This window comes from Pristiophorus japonicus, chromosome 16, assembly GCF_044704955.1.
Source record: "Pristiophorus japonicus isolate sPriJap1 chromosome 16, sPriJap1.hap1, whole genome shotgun sequence".
Lineage (NCBI taxonomy): Eukaryota > Metazoa > Chordata > Chondrichthyes > Pristiophoridae > Pristiophorus > Pristiophorus japonicus.
Genome location: NC_091992.1, coordinates 136,800,237 through 136,816,822, shown reverse-complemented (window position 1 = coordinate 136,816,822; position 16,586 = coordinate 136,800,237). Strand labels below are relative to the sequence as shown.

At 50.9% G+C, this 16,586-nt stretch overlaps 1 long non-coding RNA gene across 4 annotated transcripts in view; it reads left to right on the top strand.

Annotated features, from left to right (window-relative positions):
* LOC139226873 (uncharacterized) overlaps window positions 1-16,586 on the top strand; it is a 284,995-nt gene that overhangs the window by 129,265 nt on the left and 139,144 nt on the right. The gene's annotated exons all lie outside the window — the stretch shown is intronic.

Below are 16,586 nucleotides of genomic sequence, written 5' to 3'. Positions count from 1 at the left end.
TTAGCATCCTCCTCACAGCTCACACTGCCACCCAACTTAGTGTCATCTGCAAACTTGTACCCCAGTGAGAGTCAGTGTGTGTGGAACCCATACCCCAGTGAGAGTCGGTGTGTGTGCAACTGTACCGGAGTGAGAGTCAATGTGTGTGGGACCCATACCCCAGTGAGAGTCAGTGTGTGGGACTGTACCCCAGTGAGAGTCAGTGTGTGTTCGACCCGTACCCCAGTGAGAGTCAGTGTGTGTGGGACTGTACCCCAGTGAGAGTCAGTGTGTGTGGGACCTTACTACAGTGAGTGTCAGTGTGTGTGGAACTGTACCCCTGTGAGAGTCACTGTGTGCGAAACTGAACCCCAGTGAGTGTCAGTGTATGTGGAACTGTACCCCATTGAGTGTCAGTGTGTGTGGAACTGTACCCCAGTGAGTGTCAGTTTGTGTGGGACTGTACCGGAGTGAGAGTCAGTGTGTGTGGGACCCATACCCCAGTGAGAGTCAGTGTGTGTGGAACTGTACCCCAGTGAGTGTCAGTTTGTGTGGGACTGTACCGGAGTGAGAGTCAGTGTGTGTGGGACCCATACTCCAGTGAGAGTCAATGTGTGTGGAACCGTACCCCAGTGAGTGTCAGTGTGTGTGGGACTGTACCCCAGTGAGAGTTAGTGTGTGTGTAAGGGTACCCCATTGAGAGTCAGTGTATGTGGGACCCACACTCCAGTGAGAGTCAATGTGTGCGGAACTGGACCCCAGTGAGAGTCAGTGTCTATGGGACCCATTCCCCAGTGAGAGTCAGTGTGTGTGGGACTGTACCCCAGTGAGAGTCAGTGTGTGTGGGACATGTACCCCAGTGAGAGTCAATGTGTGTGGGACTGTACCCCAGTGAGAGTCAGTGTGTGTGGGACATGTACCCCAGTGAGAGTCAGTGTGTGTGGGACATGTACCCCAGTGAGAGTCAGTGTGTGTGTGACTGTACCCCAGTGAGAGTCAGTGTGTGTGGGACATGTACCCCAGTGAGAGTCAATGTGTGTGAGACCCATACCCCAGTGAGAGTCAGTGTGTGTGGGACCCGTACCCCAGTGAGAGTCAGTGTGTGTGGGACTGAGAATGTGTGAAAACATATAGCAATGGAGACAGTGAAGTGAACAAAGGAATCATGGAAGGATAACCAAAAGAATGTCAGGCTGCAAATGTTACAACATTGGTACGAATAGCAGAATTGCTCAAGGTCTTGGTTACTAGTCACGCCAGTAAAATTGTAGCAATAGCAAGCCCAAATAAGGAAATGGGTGAAAAGCTCTCTGTGCAAAAACAGTTGCTATTACACATAACCACTTGCCCGTATCTAATTGCGCAAGGAAGGCCAGGTGTCGGCTCATGAGTGGACAAAGGGAAGGAGGGATCACAAAAGGATAGGGTGAACTGAATGTCCCTCAATTGTATTACGTACCGAAAGTGTATAACCGTTGCGCCCCTACATTGTAACGGGGCTTGTCCGACGGAAGTGAGCGCACTCTGAGGGAGAGCGTTCCTTTGTTCTGATAAGTCCCGGCCGGTGAAACAATTAATAAAGTCTGCTTTGTTATAAGCTGCTAAGGTGTTCGAGTCAGTGTATTCGCTGAACCAGATTAAGGGAAAAAGAATCCGTATTAACAGGACTGTACCCCAGTGAGAGTCAGTGTGTGTGAGACTGTATCCCAGTGAGAGTCAGTGTGAATGAGACTGTACCCCAGTGAGAGTCAGTGTGTGTGGGACTGTACCCCAGTGAGAGTCAGTGTGTGTGGGACTGTACCCCAGTGAGAGTCAGTGTGTGTGGGACTGTACCCCAGTGAGAGTCAGTGTGTGTGGGACTGTACCCCAGTGAGAGTCAGTGTGTGTGGGACTGTACCCCAGTGAGAGTCAGTGTGTGTGGGACTGTACCCCAGTGAGAGTCAGTGTGTGTGGGACTGTACCCCAGTGATAGTCAGTGTGAATGGGACTGTACCCCAGTGACAGTCAGTGTGTGTGGGACTGTACCCCAGTGAGAGTCTGTGTGGGACTGTACCCCAGTGAGAGTCAGTGTGTGTGGGACTGTACCCCAGTGAGAGTCAGTGTGTGTGGGACTGTACCCCAGTGAGAGTCTGTGTGGGACTGTACCCCAGTGAGAGTCAGTGTGTGTGGGACTGTACCCCAGTGAGAGTCTGTGTGGGACTGTACCCCAGTGAGAGTCAGTGTGTGTGGGACTGTACCCCAGTGAGAGTCAATGTGTGTGGGACTGTACCCCAGTGAGAGTCAGTGTGTGTGGGACTGTACCCCAGTGAGAGTCAGTGTGTGTGGGACTGTACTCCAGTGAGAGTCAGTGTGTGTGGGACTGTACCCCAGTGAGAGTCAGTGTGGGACTGTACCCCAGTGAGAGTCAGTGTGTGTGGGACTGTACCCCAGTGAGAGTCAGTGTGTGTGGGACTGTACCCCAGTGAGAGTCAGTGTGTGTGGGACTGTACCCCAGTGAGAGTCAGTGTGTGTGGGACTGTACCCCAGTGAGAGTCAGTGTGTGTGGGACTGTACCCCAGTGAGAGTCAGTGTGTGTGGGACTGTACCCCAGTGAGAGTCAGTGTGTGTGGGACTGTACCCCAGTGAGAGTCAGTGTGTGTGGGACTGTACCCCAGTGAGAGTCCATGGTTTCAGAAGAGGGAAGGAAATTGTCAACAAAAGAAAAAGTATGGGAAAACCATCTTTCACGCTGCATTGTGGTTGTTTGTCAGACATTGAGGTATTAATCTTTCTTTCTGGACCTAATGAGTCTGTCACTTAAACAGATGGCAGCTAATTAGCTAAACTATGCACACGGCAAATAAGATTGTTGTGTGAGTCGAATACACAGAGTAAAACACGGTTGCAATGCACGGTGTCACACTCCCCCACGCACTCCTCCTTTGCCGGGAACACAGTTGGGTTGGTAGCACCGGAAGCACTGGCCCTAACCGGAGATGCTATCCAATGGGTGCGTTTCTTAAGAATGGCCTCCATCAAAATAGAGCCGGGTGGAGCAAGAGAACTGGGTAAGGACGGCAGCTTTCCTTCTTGTAAAGGACATTAGTGAACCAATTGGGTTCTCACCACAGTCTGACAGCTCATGGTCACTTATACTGAGCACAGATTTTTATTTCCAGGTTTTTAAACTGAATTTAAGTTCCCAGATGATGGGATTTGAACTTTTGTTTTCTGGATTGTTATGTGGTTTTGCTACTGCAGAAAAAAGCCCGATCCACCTGATCCGAAGGAGCTGCTTCCCCCACTAGGGTTGTCATTTATCCGACATGGCTACTGTTGGTACTATCACAAGGTGTGCCACCAGAGGGCAGCAGTGGGAGACTGGTAGGTTACCTGTACAGGTGTGCCTGGCCTAGTATCAAAGGCAGGCTACCAGGTGTGATCCTCACTCTGGAGATAACAAATAAAGGACTAAGGTCACTACAGTTCAAGTACAACACATTGTCTCGTGGAGTCATTACTAGAGCATCTAAGGACACAACTATTGGTGACGAGATTACGAACTTTCACGTGAAAATGGCCACCCTTGGTACGCTGCAACCGTTCGCCGATGGTGATGATTGGGACGCCTTTTTGGAGCAGCTCAAACATTTCTTCACAGAAAACGACCTGGCAGGAGACGACCCGGCCACACTGGCTGATAAGCGCAGAGCTATCCTGCTAACCAGTTGTGGGCCCACTGTCTATGGCCTCAACAGGGACTTGCTGGCACCAGCGAAGACAACGACCAAGACGTACAAGGAGCTCGTAACCCTGATCCATGAGCAAATCAAGCCCAAGGAGAACATTCTCACAGCCAGACACCGGTTCTATACCCACTGACGGCCCGAAGGCCAGGAAATCGCGAAGTACGCCGCAGACCTCAGGAGGCTGGCGGCACCATGCAAGTTCAGCAACCACCTCAACAAAGCGCTGCGGGACATTTTTGTCATTGGAATCGGCCATGAGCTACAGTCGGTGGATACCACAGTCACACTGCATAGAAACATAGAAACATAGAAAATGGGTGCAGGAGTAGGCCATTCGGCCCTTCTAGCCTGCACCGCCATTCAATGAGTTCATGGCTGAACATGCAACTTCAGTACCCCATTCCTGCTTTCTCGCCATACCCCTTGATCCCCCTAGTAGTAAGGATAGAAACATCTCTGTGAGCCAGGCATTCATGACCTCGACCTGCGGCTCTAGGCAGATGTCTCCCCCTCAGGACTCAAACCCGGCAGGTACTGTGCACAGAGTAGCGCCGTTTAGGGACTGGACTATAGAGCGCGAACCCTCTCAGGGAAGAGAGAACAGGCCCACGAGTCCCTTAACTCAGAGTCCGCCGAGGGGGGTTAATTGAGTAGCACCAGGCTGGTGTTGCGGAGGGAATCACAGGGCTCATCAGTGCCGCTTTAAAGATTATGTATGCAAAGGCTGCAGCACAAAGGGCCACCTCCAACGAATGAGTAAGAGAAATATGACTCACTGTGTCGATGAAGAGTCTGCAGATGGCCATGAATCCAGCGCGGATTATGAATCGATAGGCAGAGAGGCAGCCCAGCCCCATGGGGAGGTACATAGCATGTTTACCTACATCACCGAGTGTTCCCCGCTGAAGATGGAAGTCGAGATAGAGGGCATTCAAGTTTTCATGGAAGTGGACACGGGGGCGAGCCAATTCGTGATGAATCAAGAAGCCTTTGAGAGGCTATGGAACGGTCAAGCTGGGTGACCCGAGTTGGTCCCGGTTCAGGCATAGCTGCGCACCTACACCAATGAAATCATCCCAGTTGTTGGTAGCGCGAATGTAAAGGTACTCCATGATGGCGCGGTGCACAAGTTACCCCTGTGGATTGTTGCAGGTGATGGACCAACGCTGCTCGGCTGAAGGTGGATGGAGAAGATCCATTGCAAGTGGGAAGACTTCACCCCTCCAGCGATCGACGTCATCTGCGCTCAGAGGCAAAGCAAGCCCTCACCTGATGGTGGACCCGGCACCAGAGAGCTGACCAGCACAGCACCCGAGGCACAGACCGCTCAGCACGACTGCGTGGAGATGATCCAGCTGAGACGACCAGAACGCACCTTCCAGACTCCAGTGGCAGGACTCCGGAGGAAGAAAATCGGATCCAGAGGCGACTTCCCAGCTTTGGTGGCAGAACCCGGGGAGAAGAGGATCACCGCAGTCGACATCATGGATAGTGAAAAGATGGTGCCCAAAACACGAGGTGAGGCGCTGAAGACAAAGATGGCCACGGCCAGAGCACGAGGTGCAGCGCTGATGGAGCAACACATGGCACCAAACGGAGAAGCGGATTGGGGTAAAGCAAGCAAGGCTCTCTTAAAGGAGGCCTGCAACCCACTACAATTAATGGACAGTTCCACACACTTAAGCAATGTAATAGCAGCTATAAGTCAGTGACAAAATGTGCAATTGATCATGTAAAATGTGTAATTGATGATCAGAGTTGTGTACATGCAACCAGCGAGGAAACTCAACGCGATCGCGATTAGACCCACAAAGTGTCCATAATAAGTAATGTAAAGTGGTGTGATGCAGGATTCCCACTGCACGCAGCCGATGCAGTGGGCAGACAGCCATCGGGAGCACACAGGTCCAGCGAGCTACCCAATGCTGTAGCCTGCATCCCGGGGACCAGAGTCATGCACCATGGAGTGTGGCCACAAGCAGCCAACACACACGAGCTGCAGAGCAAGCGATCTCAGCAGGGCAACGGCACCGGTATCGATACCCTGCCCCTGATCGGTTCCACCTCTCGGGCACCTGATGGCACCAACTGCCACGAGCCTGAAGGAGCAGACTGTGCTAAGGCGCAGTCCCCAGACCCCATCGCCAGCAAGGCCGTACCTGGAAACAAAGGGTCACCTGCTACAGTCCCCCCAAAGGGGACCTGGACCAGCCAGGATTCCAAACCAAACAACACCCAGGCCAGCGAGTCAGCAGTTCCCTGCGCACTGCTAGACGACAGATCATCAGGGAGCAGCAGCGACCCGGGGCGCAAAGAAAGGACAGGGAGGTCACAGGCGTCTGTTAACCGGCCCCACGCTAGGGACCACGGCAACAGCCCTGAGAGCAGGCAACCCGAGCCAACCGGATTCCCACTGCCAGCACTGGGCACTGAGCCGCTACCAGACTGCAGGGACACCACCCAGCAGCCCTGGAACTAGTCTGTCCTTACACACAGGTCTCTACATTGATAAGGTATCTCAACCAGTCTAATGTACTTGTCTCACAACGGAACCACAAATGTAATGCAAACCTGTTTTCTTGAACTTGAATGTATATGAATGCAATGAGCCTCCGGCATAACCTATATGTGGGAGGTGGGGGGTGGGGGAGGGGGAGAATGGAGTGGTCAGGGACACACACAAACAGCAACCACCACTGTAAAGTCCTGTCCCCTCAGTACAGACTCACACGAGGCATGCAGTGAAGTCAAGGTCACTCTGGACCTGCCCCTTTATTTCACAGCTCTGGAATGCTGCACTTGCCTGAGACCTGTCCTTATATACCTGTCTCTTGCAAGTGCACCCCTGGTGGTAAGGTATGCTGGTGGTTACAGGTCATAACTTATTGCAGTCATGTATAGCATGTTAGGATACAGTTATATATAATAATGTAAGATACATGACAACCAGCACTCTACTGCACCAACCACTCACTCAAGATTGAAATGACCTGCCAAGGGTCAACCAGACAGACCCCACATAGAGCTAAGCCCAGATCACAGTCAATGCAAAGGCGATCTGCACTAAAGGCTCAGGGGAGAGTGATGTCACGTATCCTACATGGCTACTGTTGGTACTATCACAAGGTGTGCCACCAGAAGGCACAGCAGTGGGAGACTTGTAGGTTACCTGTACAAGTGTGCCTGTGCTAGTATAAAAGGCAGGCCACCAGGTGTGATCCTCACTCTGGAGTTAACTAATAAAGGACTAAGGTCACTGCAGTTCATTACAACACATTGTCTCGTGGAGTCATTACTGGAGCATCTAAGGACACAACAAGGGTCAGTACTCGTGCTGGCTCCCACTCCTGAGGTTTAAATTGCGCCACCCACAGGATTTGGGGCAGAGCCACAGACTGTCAGAGGGGCAGTACTGAGGGAGCGCCGCACTGTCGGAGGAGCAGTACTGAGGGAGCGCCGCACTGTCGGGGGGGGCAGTACTGAGGGAGTACTGCACTGTCGGGGGGACAGTTCTGAGGGAGTGCTGCACTGTCTGAGGGGCAGTACTGAGGGAGTGCTGCATTGTTGGAGGGGCAGTACTGAGGGAGTACTGCACTGTCGGGGGGGGGCAGTACTGAGTGTTGAGTATGGAGAAAGAGTCAGGCTGAACACTGTGAGCTCAAAGTAAAGGGTGACCGTAGTCTTATTTCAGGTCTCCAGAGTGCCTCTACAACCTGTGAAGCCTCCTTAAATACCTGTGCTCCCAAAGGATTATGGGACTCCAGGGGATGAGCCTTCTGGTGGCTGTACAGAGTAAATACAAGTTTACATATATAACAACACTCCCCCCCCCAAAGTCAGTAGTGTAACTATTTACAATGTGAGTCGATCTGGGGCCCTTCTTGCCCTGGTTGATCGTCTTGGTGTGAAACCTGGTGTTGTTGAGTCATTTGTTGGGCCCTCGCTGGGCTGCTGTGCAGCTGGCCTTGCTGGGTTGTCTGGTGTGTTGGGCCCTGCTGGGCTGCTGTGGATGATGGGTTCTGCTTCGTGGTCAACCGTGGTGCCGGTTGCCACTGGTGTGTATGTGGGGGGATCAAAAAAGGTAGGGTCCAAGGTGGGTTGCTCAGGATAGTCCGTGAATCTGAGTTTGATTTGGTCCAAGTGTTTCCGGTGAATGAGTCCATTTGAAAGTTTGACCCGAAACACCCTGCTCCCCTCTTTGGCCACGACAGTGCCGGGAAGCCACTTGGGACTTTGTCCATAATTTAATACAAATACAGGATCATTGATTTCAATCTCGCGTGACACATTTGCGCTATCATGGTATGCATTTTGTTGAAGCCGCCTGCTCTCTACCTGTTCATGTAGATCAGGGCCAACTAACGAGAGGCTTGTCTTAAGTGCTCTTTTCATGAGCAGTTCAGCAGGTGGGATACCAGTGAGTGAGTGGGGTCTCGGGCGGTAGCTAAGCAGGATTCGGGATAGGCGAGTCTGCAGTGAGCCTTCAGTTACCCTCTTCAAGCCTTGCTTGATGGTTTGCACTGCTCTCTCTGCCTGACAATTGGACGCTGGTTTAAACGGTGCAGATGTGACATGTTTGATCCTGTTACGGGTCATGAATTCTTTGAAATCAGCACTGGTAAAACATGACCTGTTGTCGCTCACCAGGACATTGGGTAAGCCGTGAGTGGCAAACATGGCCCGCAGGCTTTCAGTGGTGGCAGCGGACGTGCTAGCCGACATTATCTCACATTCAATCCACTTGGAGTACGCGTTTACAACCACAAGGAACATTTTACCCAAGAACGGGCCTGCATAGTCGACGTGTACCCTAGATCACGGTTTGGAGGGTCAAGACCATAAACTTAGCGGCGCCTCCCTGGGTACATTGCTTAACTGCGAGCATGTATTACATCTGTGAATGCAGGACTCTAAGTCCGCATCAATACCAGGCCACCACACGTGGGATCTGGTATCGCTTTCATCATTACGATGCCTGGGTGGGTACTGTTGAGGTCATTGATGAAGGTGTCTCTGCCCTTCTTCAGGACCACTACTCGATTGCCCCACAGAAGGCAGTCTGTCTGTATAGACATTTCATCTTTGTGCCGCTGGAACGGCTTCATCTCTTCCTGCATTTCCACTGGGACACTGGACCAGCTCCCGTGAAGTACACAGCTTTTGACTAGAGATAATAAGGGGTCCTGGCTTGTCCAGGTTTTGATCTGCAGTGACGGGTGACTGCTCACTCTCAAATGCTTCCATAACTGATGGACCTGCTGATGGCCCCTTTGGCCGTGCCCAGGAGTAGTCCTACGAGTAGGCCTTCCGACCTGCCTGCTCCCTTCTGCACAGGGTGCCCAAAGACCAGGAGTGTGGGACTGAACTGCAACCAGAATTTGAGGAGCAACCCCTTCAAATAATGGAATAGGGGCTGCAACCTCGCACATTCCATAAAAACATGCAACACGGACTCCTCCAGATTGCAGAAATTGCAGGTGGCCTGGGAGCCCATGAACCGACTTAAAAATTTATTGCACGGGACTGCTCCGTGCACCACCCTCCAGGCCAAGTCCCCAATAAATAGGGGGAGGACTCCCGTGTAGAGTGCACTTATTAAGGATGAAAGAGCAGCGCATTTGGAAAGCAGTGACAGGATCGGTCCAAGTCAGCATGGATTTATGAAGGGGAAATCATGCTTTACAAATCTTCTGGAATTTTTTGAGGATGTAACTAGTAGAATGGACAAGAGAGAACCAGTGGATGTGGTGTATTTGGACTTTCAAAAGGCTTTTGACAAGGTCCCACACAAGAGATTGGTGTGCAAAATCAAAGCACATGGTATTGGGTGTAATATACTGACATGGATAGAGAACTGGTTGGCAGACAGGAAGCAGAGAGTCTGGATAAATGGGTACTTTTCAGAATAGCAGGCAGTGACTAGTGGAGTGCCGCAGGGCTCAGTGCTGGGACCCCACTATACATCAATGATTTGGATGAAAGAATTGAGTGTAATATCTCCAAGTTTGCAGATGACACTAAACTAGGTGGCGGTGTGAGCTGTGAGGGGACGCGAGGAGGCTGCAGGGTGACTTGGACAGGTTAGGTGAGTGGGCAAATCCATGGCAGATGCACAATAATGTGGATAAATGTGAGGTTATCCACTTTGGGGGCAAAAACACGAAGGCAGAATATTATCTGAATGGTGGCAGATTAGGAAAAGGGGAGGTGCAACAAGACTTGGGTGTCATGGTTCATCAGTCATTGAAAGTTGGCATACAGGTACAGCAGGTGGTGAAGAAGGCAAATGGTATGTTGGCCTTCATAGCTAGGGGATTTGAGTTTAGGAACAGGGAGGTCTTACTGCAGTTGTACAGGGCCTTAGTGAGGCCTCACCTGAAATATTGTGTTCATTTTGGTCTCCTAATCTGAGGAAGGACGTTCTTGCTATTGAGGGAGTGCAGCGAAGGTTCATCAGACTGATTCCCGGGATGGCAGGACTGAAATATGAGGAGAGACTGGATCAACTGGGCCTTTATACACTGGAGTTTAGAAGGATGAGAGGGGATCTCATAGAAACATATAAGATTCTGACGGGACGGGACAGGTTAGGTGCGGGTAGAAATTTCCCGATTTTGCAGAAGTCCAGAACCAGGGGTCACAGTCTGAGGATAAGGAGTAAACCATTTAGGACCGCGATGAGGAGAAACGTCTTCACTCAGAGAGTTGTTAACCTGTGGAATTCCCTGCCGCAGAGAGTTGTTGATGCCAGTTCATTGGATATATTCAAGAGGGAGTTAGATATGGTCCTTACGGCTAAAGGGATCAAGGGGTATGGAGAGAAAGCAGGAAAGGGATACTGAGGGAATGATGAACCATGATCTTATTGAATGGCGGTGCAGGCTCGAAGGGCCGAATGGCCTACTCCTGCACCTATTTTCTATGTTTCTATGTTTCTATAACCATGGCTAGATCTGCGGGCTGCGCCATTTCTGTGGTGGGCAATGGCAGCCTACTGAGAGCATTGGCACAGTTTTCTGTGCCTGGCCTGTGGCGGATGGCGTAGTTGTATGTGGACAACGTGAGCGCCCATCTCTGGATGCGGGCCAATGCGTTGGTATTTATCCCTTTACTCTCAGAAAATAGGGATATGAGTGGCTTGTGGTCAGTTTCCAATTCGAATTTTAGCCCAAACAGGTATTGATGCATTTTCTTTACCCCATGCCACGCTAACGCTTCTTTTTCAATCATGCTGTGGGCTCTCTTAGCCTTAGACAGACTCCTGGATGCATAAGCAACCGGTTGCAGATTCCTGAAATCATTAGTTTGTTGCAATACACACCCGACGCCATATGACGACGCATCACATGCTAGTACCAAACGCTTACATGGATCATACAACACAAGCAATTTGTTTGAGCATAACAATTTTCTCGCTTTTACAATTTTCTCGCATTTTCTTGGCTTTTGCCCCAAACCCATTCGCCCCCTTTTCGTAGTAAGACATACAGTGGTTCTATCAGGGTGCTGAGACCTGGTAAGAAGTTACCAAAGTAGTTCAAGAGTCCCAGAAACGACCACAGCTCCATCACGTTCTGTGGCCTCAGTGCGTTCTCGATTGTCTCCGTCTTCACGTTGGTGGGCCTGATGCCGTCCGCCGCAATCCTCCTTCCCAGGAACTCCACGTCAGGCACTAGGAAAACACACTTTGAGCGTTTTAACCTGAGCCCCACGCAGTTGAGGCGATTAAGAACCTCCTCCAGGTTCTGCAGATGCTCGACTGTGTTCCGACCTGTGACCAAGATGTCGTCCTGGAAGACCACGGTGTGCGGGACCGACTTCAGTAAACTTTCCATGTTTCTCTGGAATATCGCCGCCGCTGATCGGATTCCAAACGGGCATCTGTTATAAACAAAAAGACCTTAGTGCGTGTTGATGCAGGTGAGGGCCTTCAATGATTCCTCCAGTTCCTGCGTCATGTAGGCTGAGGTCAGATCCGGCTTCGTGAACGTCTTTCCTCCCGCCAGCGTTGCAAAGAGGTCGTCGGCTTTTGGTAGTGGGTATTGGTCCTGCAGGGAGAAACGATTGATAGTTATTTTGTAATCATCACAGATTCTGACGGTGCCGTCTCCCTTGAAGAGTGGGACAATAGGACTGGCCGACTCGCTGAACTCGATCGGTGAAATGATGCCCTCTCTTTGCAGCCGGTCTAGCTAGATCTCTACCCTTTCTCTCAGCATGTACGGTACTGCTCTCGCCTTGTGATGGATGGGTCGCGCCCCTGGAATTAGGTGGATCTGCACTTTTGCTCCTTGGAATTTCCCGATGCCTGGTTTGAACAGCGAAGGAAATTTATTTAAGACCTGGTTACATGAAGTGTTGTCAGTGGGCGATCGCTCGGACGTCATCCCAGTTCCAGCGTATCTTTCCCAGCCAGCTCCTGCTGAGCAGCATGGGACTATCGCCTAGTACCACCCAGAGTGGTAGCTTGTGCACCGCTCCATCGTAGGAGACCTTTACGGTAGCACTGCCGATTACAGGAATCAGTTCTTTAGTGTAAGTTCTTAGTTTCGTGCGAACTGGAGTTAAGACTGGTCTTGAGGCCTTGTTGCACCACAACCTTTCGAAAGTCTTTTTGCCCATGATGGACTGGCTCATGCCCGTGTCCAGCTCCATTGACACCGGGAGTCCATTTAGTTCAACATTCAGCATTATTGGGGAACAATTCGTAGTGAATGTGTGCACCCCATATACCTCTGCCTCCTCGGTCTGAGGCTCTGGTTCATCGTGATCCTCCGTGGATCTGTCCTCCTCTGCAACATGGTGGTTTTCAGGTTTAACAGGCTTAGCAGCTCACCTGCACACTCGTTGGAGGTGTCCCATTGTTCCACAGCACTTGCAAACGTACTCTTTCAATCGGCATGAATGGAAACGATGATCACCCCCGCAGCTCCAACAAGATGTTAATGGCCTTGCATTCATCACCCTTGATGGTGGACTCTGAGTCACCTGCGGACATGCAGCTGCAGGTATGTGTGACCTGCCTTGTACGTTATGATTCGAAAACAACATCACTTTGTTCACAGTACTTGTAGCAGCACTTGTGTGCTGAGCGATTTGCTTCGTATTGTCACTGGTGGCAATGAATGCCTGGGCTATCGCTATGGCCTTACTCAAGGTTGGGGTCTCTACAGTCAAAAGTTTGCGAAGTATGGTTTTGTGGCCAATGCCAAGTACGAAAAAGTCTCTGAGCATGTGCTCCAAATTCGCAATGACCTGCAAGGCGTCTTAGCTCATCGACATAACTCGCCACTTCCTGGCCTTCAGACCTTTTGTAGGTGTAGAACCGGTACCACGCCATCAGAACGCTTTCCTTCGGGTTCAAATGATCTCGGACCAGTGTGCACAAATCGTCGTACGATCTCCGTGGGTTTCGCTGGAGTGAGCAGATTCTTCATGAGGCCGTACGTTGGTGCCCCACAGACGGTGAGGAGGATCGCCCTTCGTTTGGCAGCGTTCTCTTCCCTATTTAGCTCGTTGGCCACGAAGTATTGGTCGAGTCGCTCCACAAAAGTTTCCCAATCATCTCCCTCCGAAAATTTCTCCAGGATGCCCACTGTTCTCTGCATCTTTGGGTTCGCTATCTGTATCTCGTCGCCAGTTGTTGTGTATGGAGAAAGAGTCAGACTGAACACTGTGAGCTCAAAGTAAAGTGTGACCTTAGTCTTTTATTGCAGGTCTCCAGAGTGCCTCTCCAACCTGTCAAGCCTCCTTAAATACCTGTGCTCCCAAGGGATTATGGGATTCCTTGGGACTCCAGGGGATGAGCCCTCTTGTGGCTGTACAGAGTAAATACAAGTCCTCATATATAACACTGAGGGAGTGCCGCACTGTCGGAGGGGCCCTACTGAGGGAGTGCCACACTGTCAGAGGGGCAGTACTGAGGGAACGCCGCAGTGTCAGAGGGGCAGTACTGAGGGAGCGCTGCACTGTCGGAGGGACAGTACTATGGGAGCGCTGCACTGTCGGAGGGGCAGTACTGAGGGAGCGCTGCACTGTCGGAGGGACAGTACTGTGGGAGCGCTGCACTGTTGGAGGGGCAGTACTGAGGGAGTGCTGCACTGTTGGAGGGACAGTACTGTGGGAGCGCTGCACTGTCGGAGGGGCAGTACTGAGGGAGCGCCGCACTGTCGGAGGGGCAGTACTGAGGGACTGTGGCACTGTCGGAGGGGCAGTACCGAGGGAGTGCTGCACTGTCGGAGGGGCAGTACTGCAGGGGAGACCAGAACTAGGGACGATAAATATCAGACAGTCACTGATAAACCCAATGGGGAATTCAGGAGAAACTTCTTTACCCAGAGAGCGGTGAGAATGTGGAACTCGCTGCCACAGGGAGGGGTTGAGGTGAATAGTATCGATGCATTTAAGGGGAAGCTGGATAAACACATGAGGGAGAAAGGAATAGAAGGATATGGTGATGGGGTGAGATGGAGAGGGATGGGAGGGGGCTGGTGTGGAGCATAAACACCGGCACGGACCAGTGTCTGCACTGTACATTCTATGTAATTTAATGTAATTCATTAAACGTAGAACACTTTGAAACCTTTTGGAGAGACCTGATCTGGTATCTTTTTAATTACACTAAATAAATGTGAGGTTTGTAAAGCCCGGGAGTTCAGAGAGCCTTTACATGGGCTCCCACTCCCCAGGAAATGTGACCCCAGTCCAGGCCTTTGACCCTCGACCTCACCCCTACTCCAGTTTCCCTCGGGGTGAAAGGACTGCGGATCCAGCGCATGTCACATAACGTCAGAGGACTTCAGCCCCGCACCGTGTGTGTTTACCCCGGGCTGCTGATTTGGAGTGGGTGTTTGAGGACTCTGCCTTATCCTCGTCACATCAGGTCACTTACAGGGCAGATGTGCTCAGTCAGGGAAAATGGGAAAGGACATTGTGTCAGAGACAGATCTCAAGATAGAATCTCACCAAATGCACGGGATTCATAACATAAGAACATAAGAATTAGGAACAGGAGTAGGCCATCTAGCCCCTCGAGCCTGCTCCGCCATTCAACAAAGATCATGGCTGATCTGGCCGTGGACTCAGCTCCACTTACCCGCCCTCTCCCCGTAACCCTTAATTCCCTTATTGGTTAAAAATCTATCTATCTGTGATTTGAATACATTCAATGAGCTAGCCTCAACTGCTTCCTTGGGCAGAGAATTCCACAGATTCACAACCCTCTGGGAGAAGAAATTCCTTCTCAACTCGGTTTTAAATTGGCTCCCCCGTATTTTGAGGCTGTGCCCCCTAGTTCTAGTCACCCCGACCAGTGGAAACAACCTCTCTGCCTGTATCTTGTCTATCCCTTTCATTATTTTAAATGTTTCTATAAGATCACCCCTCATCCTTCTGAACTCCAACAAGTAAAGACCCAGTCTACTCAATCTATCATCATAAGGTAACCCTCTCATCTCCGGAATCAGCCAAGTGAATCGTCTCTGTACCCCTTCCAAAGCTAGTATATCCTTCCTTAAGTAAGGTGACCAAAACTGCATGCAGTACTCCAGGTGTGGCCTCACCAATACCCTGTACAGTTGCAGCAGGACCTCCCTGCTTTTGTACTCCATCCCTCTCGCAATGAAGGCCAACATTCCATTCGCCTTCCTGATTACCTGCTGCACCTGCAAACTAACTTTTTGGGGATTCATGCACAAGGACCCCCAGGTCCCTCTGCACCGCAGCATGTTGTAATTTCTCCCCATTCAAATAATATTCCCTTTTACTGTTTTTTTTTCACAAGATGGATGAACTCATATTTTCCGACATTGTATTCCATCTGCCAAATCTTAGCCCATTCGCTTAACCGATCTAAATCTCTTTGCAGCCTCTCTGTATCCTCGACACAACCCGCTTTCCCACTAATCTTTGTGTCAGCTGCAAATTTTGTTACACTACACTCTGTCCCCTCTTCCAGGTCATCTATGTATATTGTAAACAGTTGTGGTCCCAGCACCGATCCCTGTGGCACACCACTAACCACCGATTTCCAACCCGAAAAGGACCCATTTATCCCAACTCTCTGCTTTCTGTTCGCCAGCCAATTCTCTATCCATGCTAATACATTTCCTCTGACTCCGCGTATACTTCAGATAGTAAATAAGTTGCCTTTTTGCCTCCCAAACCCCCGACCTCTACCACCTAGAAGGACAAGGGCAGCAGGTGCATGGGAACACCACCACCTCCACGTTCCCCTCCCAGTCACACACCATCCTGACTTGGAAATATATCGTCTGTTCCGTCATCGTCGCTGGGTCAAAATCCTGGAACTCCCTCCCTCACAGCATTGTGGGAGCACCTTCACCACACGGACTGCAGCGGTTCAAGGCGGCGGCTCACCACCACCTTCTCAAGGGTAACTAGGAATGGGCAATAAATGGTGGCTTTGCCAGCGTCGCCCACATCCCATGATTTTTCTTTTTAATAATTGGGCTCACCATTTGAGGGAACACCAAACAAAATAACTTCAACAGCCACAGAAATAATCTGCCCAGCGTAAAACCAAGCCACACGGACAGAGCAGGCCCTGGTGTTCAGGGGCCGGGTCATGGTGAGCAGTCTGGGTAAGCGAACTGTTGCTGCTGTCTCCCGCTCCGTCACAGTGCAGCTCTCAGGTGTCCACACGATCAGCCTGAGCTATGCTGCCCTCCATGGCCAAATGCTCCAGGCCTTCATTACAGAGAGACCGGAGAAGCTGAGATGGTTCTCCTGATAGCAGAGAGATTTGAAAGTGGTGTTCAAAATCATGAAATATTTTGGTAGAGTAAATAAGGAGAAAGTGTTTCCAGTGGCAGACGGGTGGGTAACCAGAGGACACAGGTTTAAGGTAATCAGCTAAAG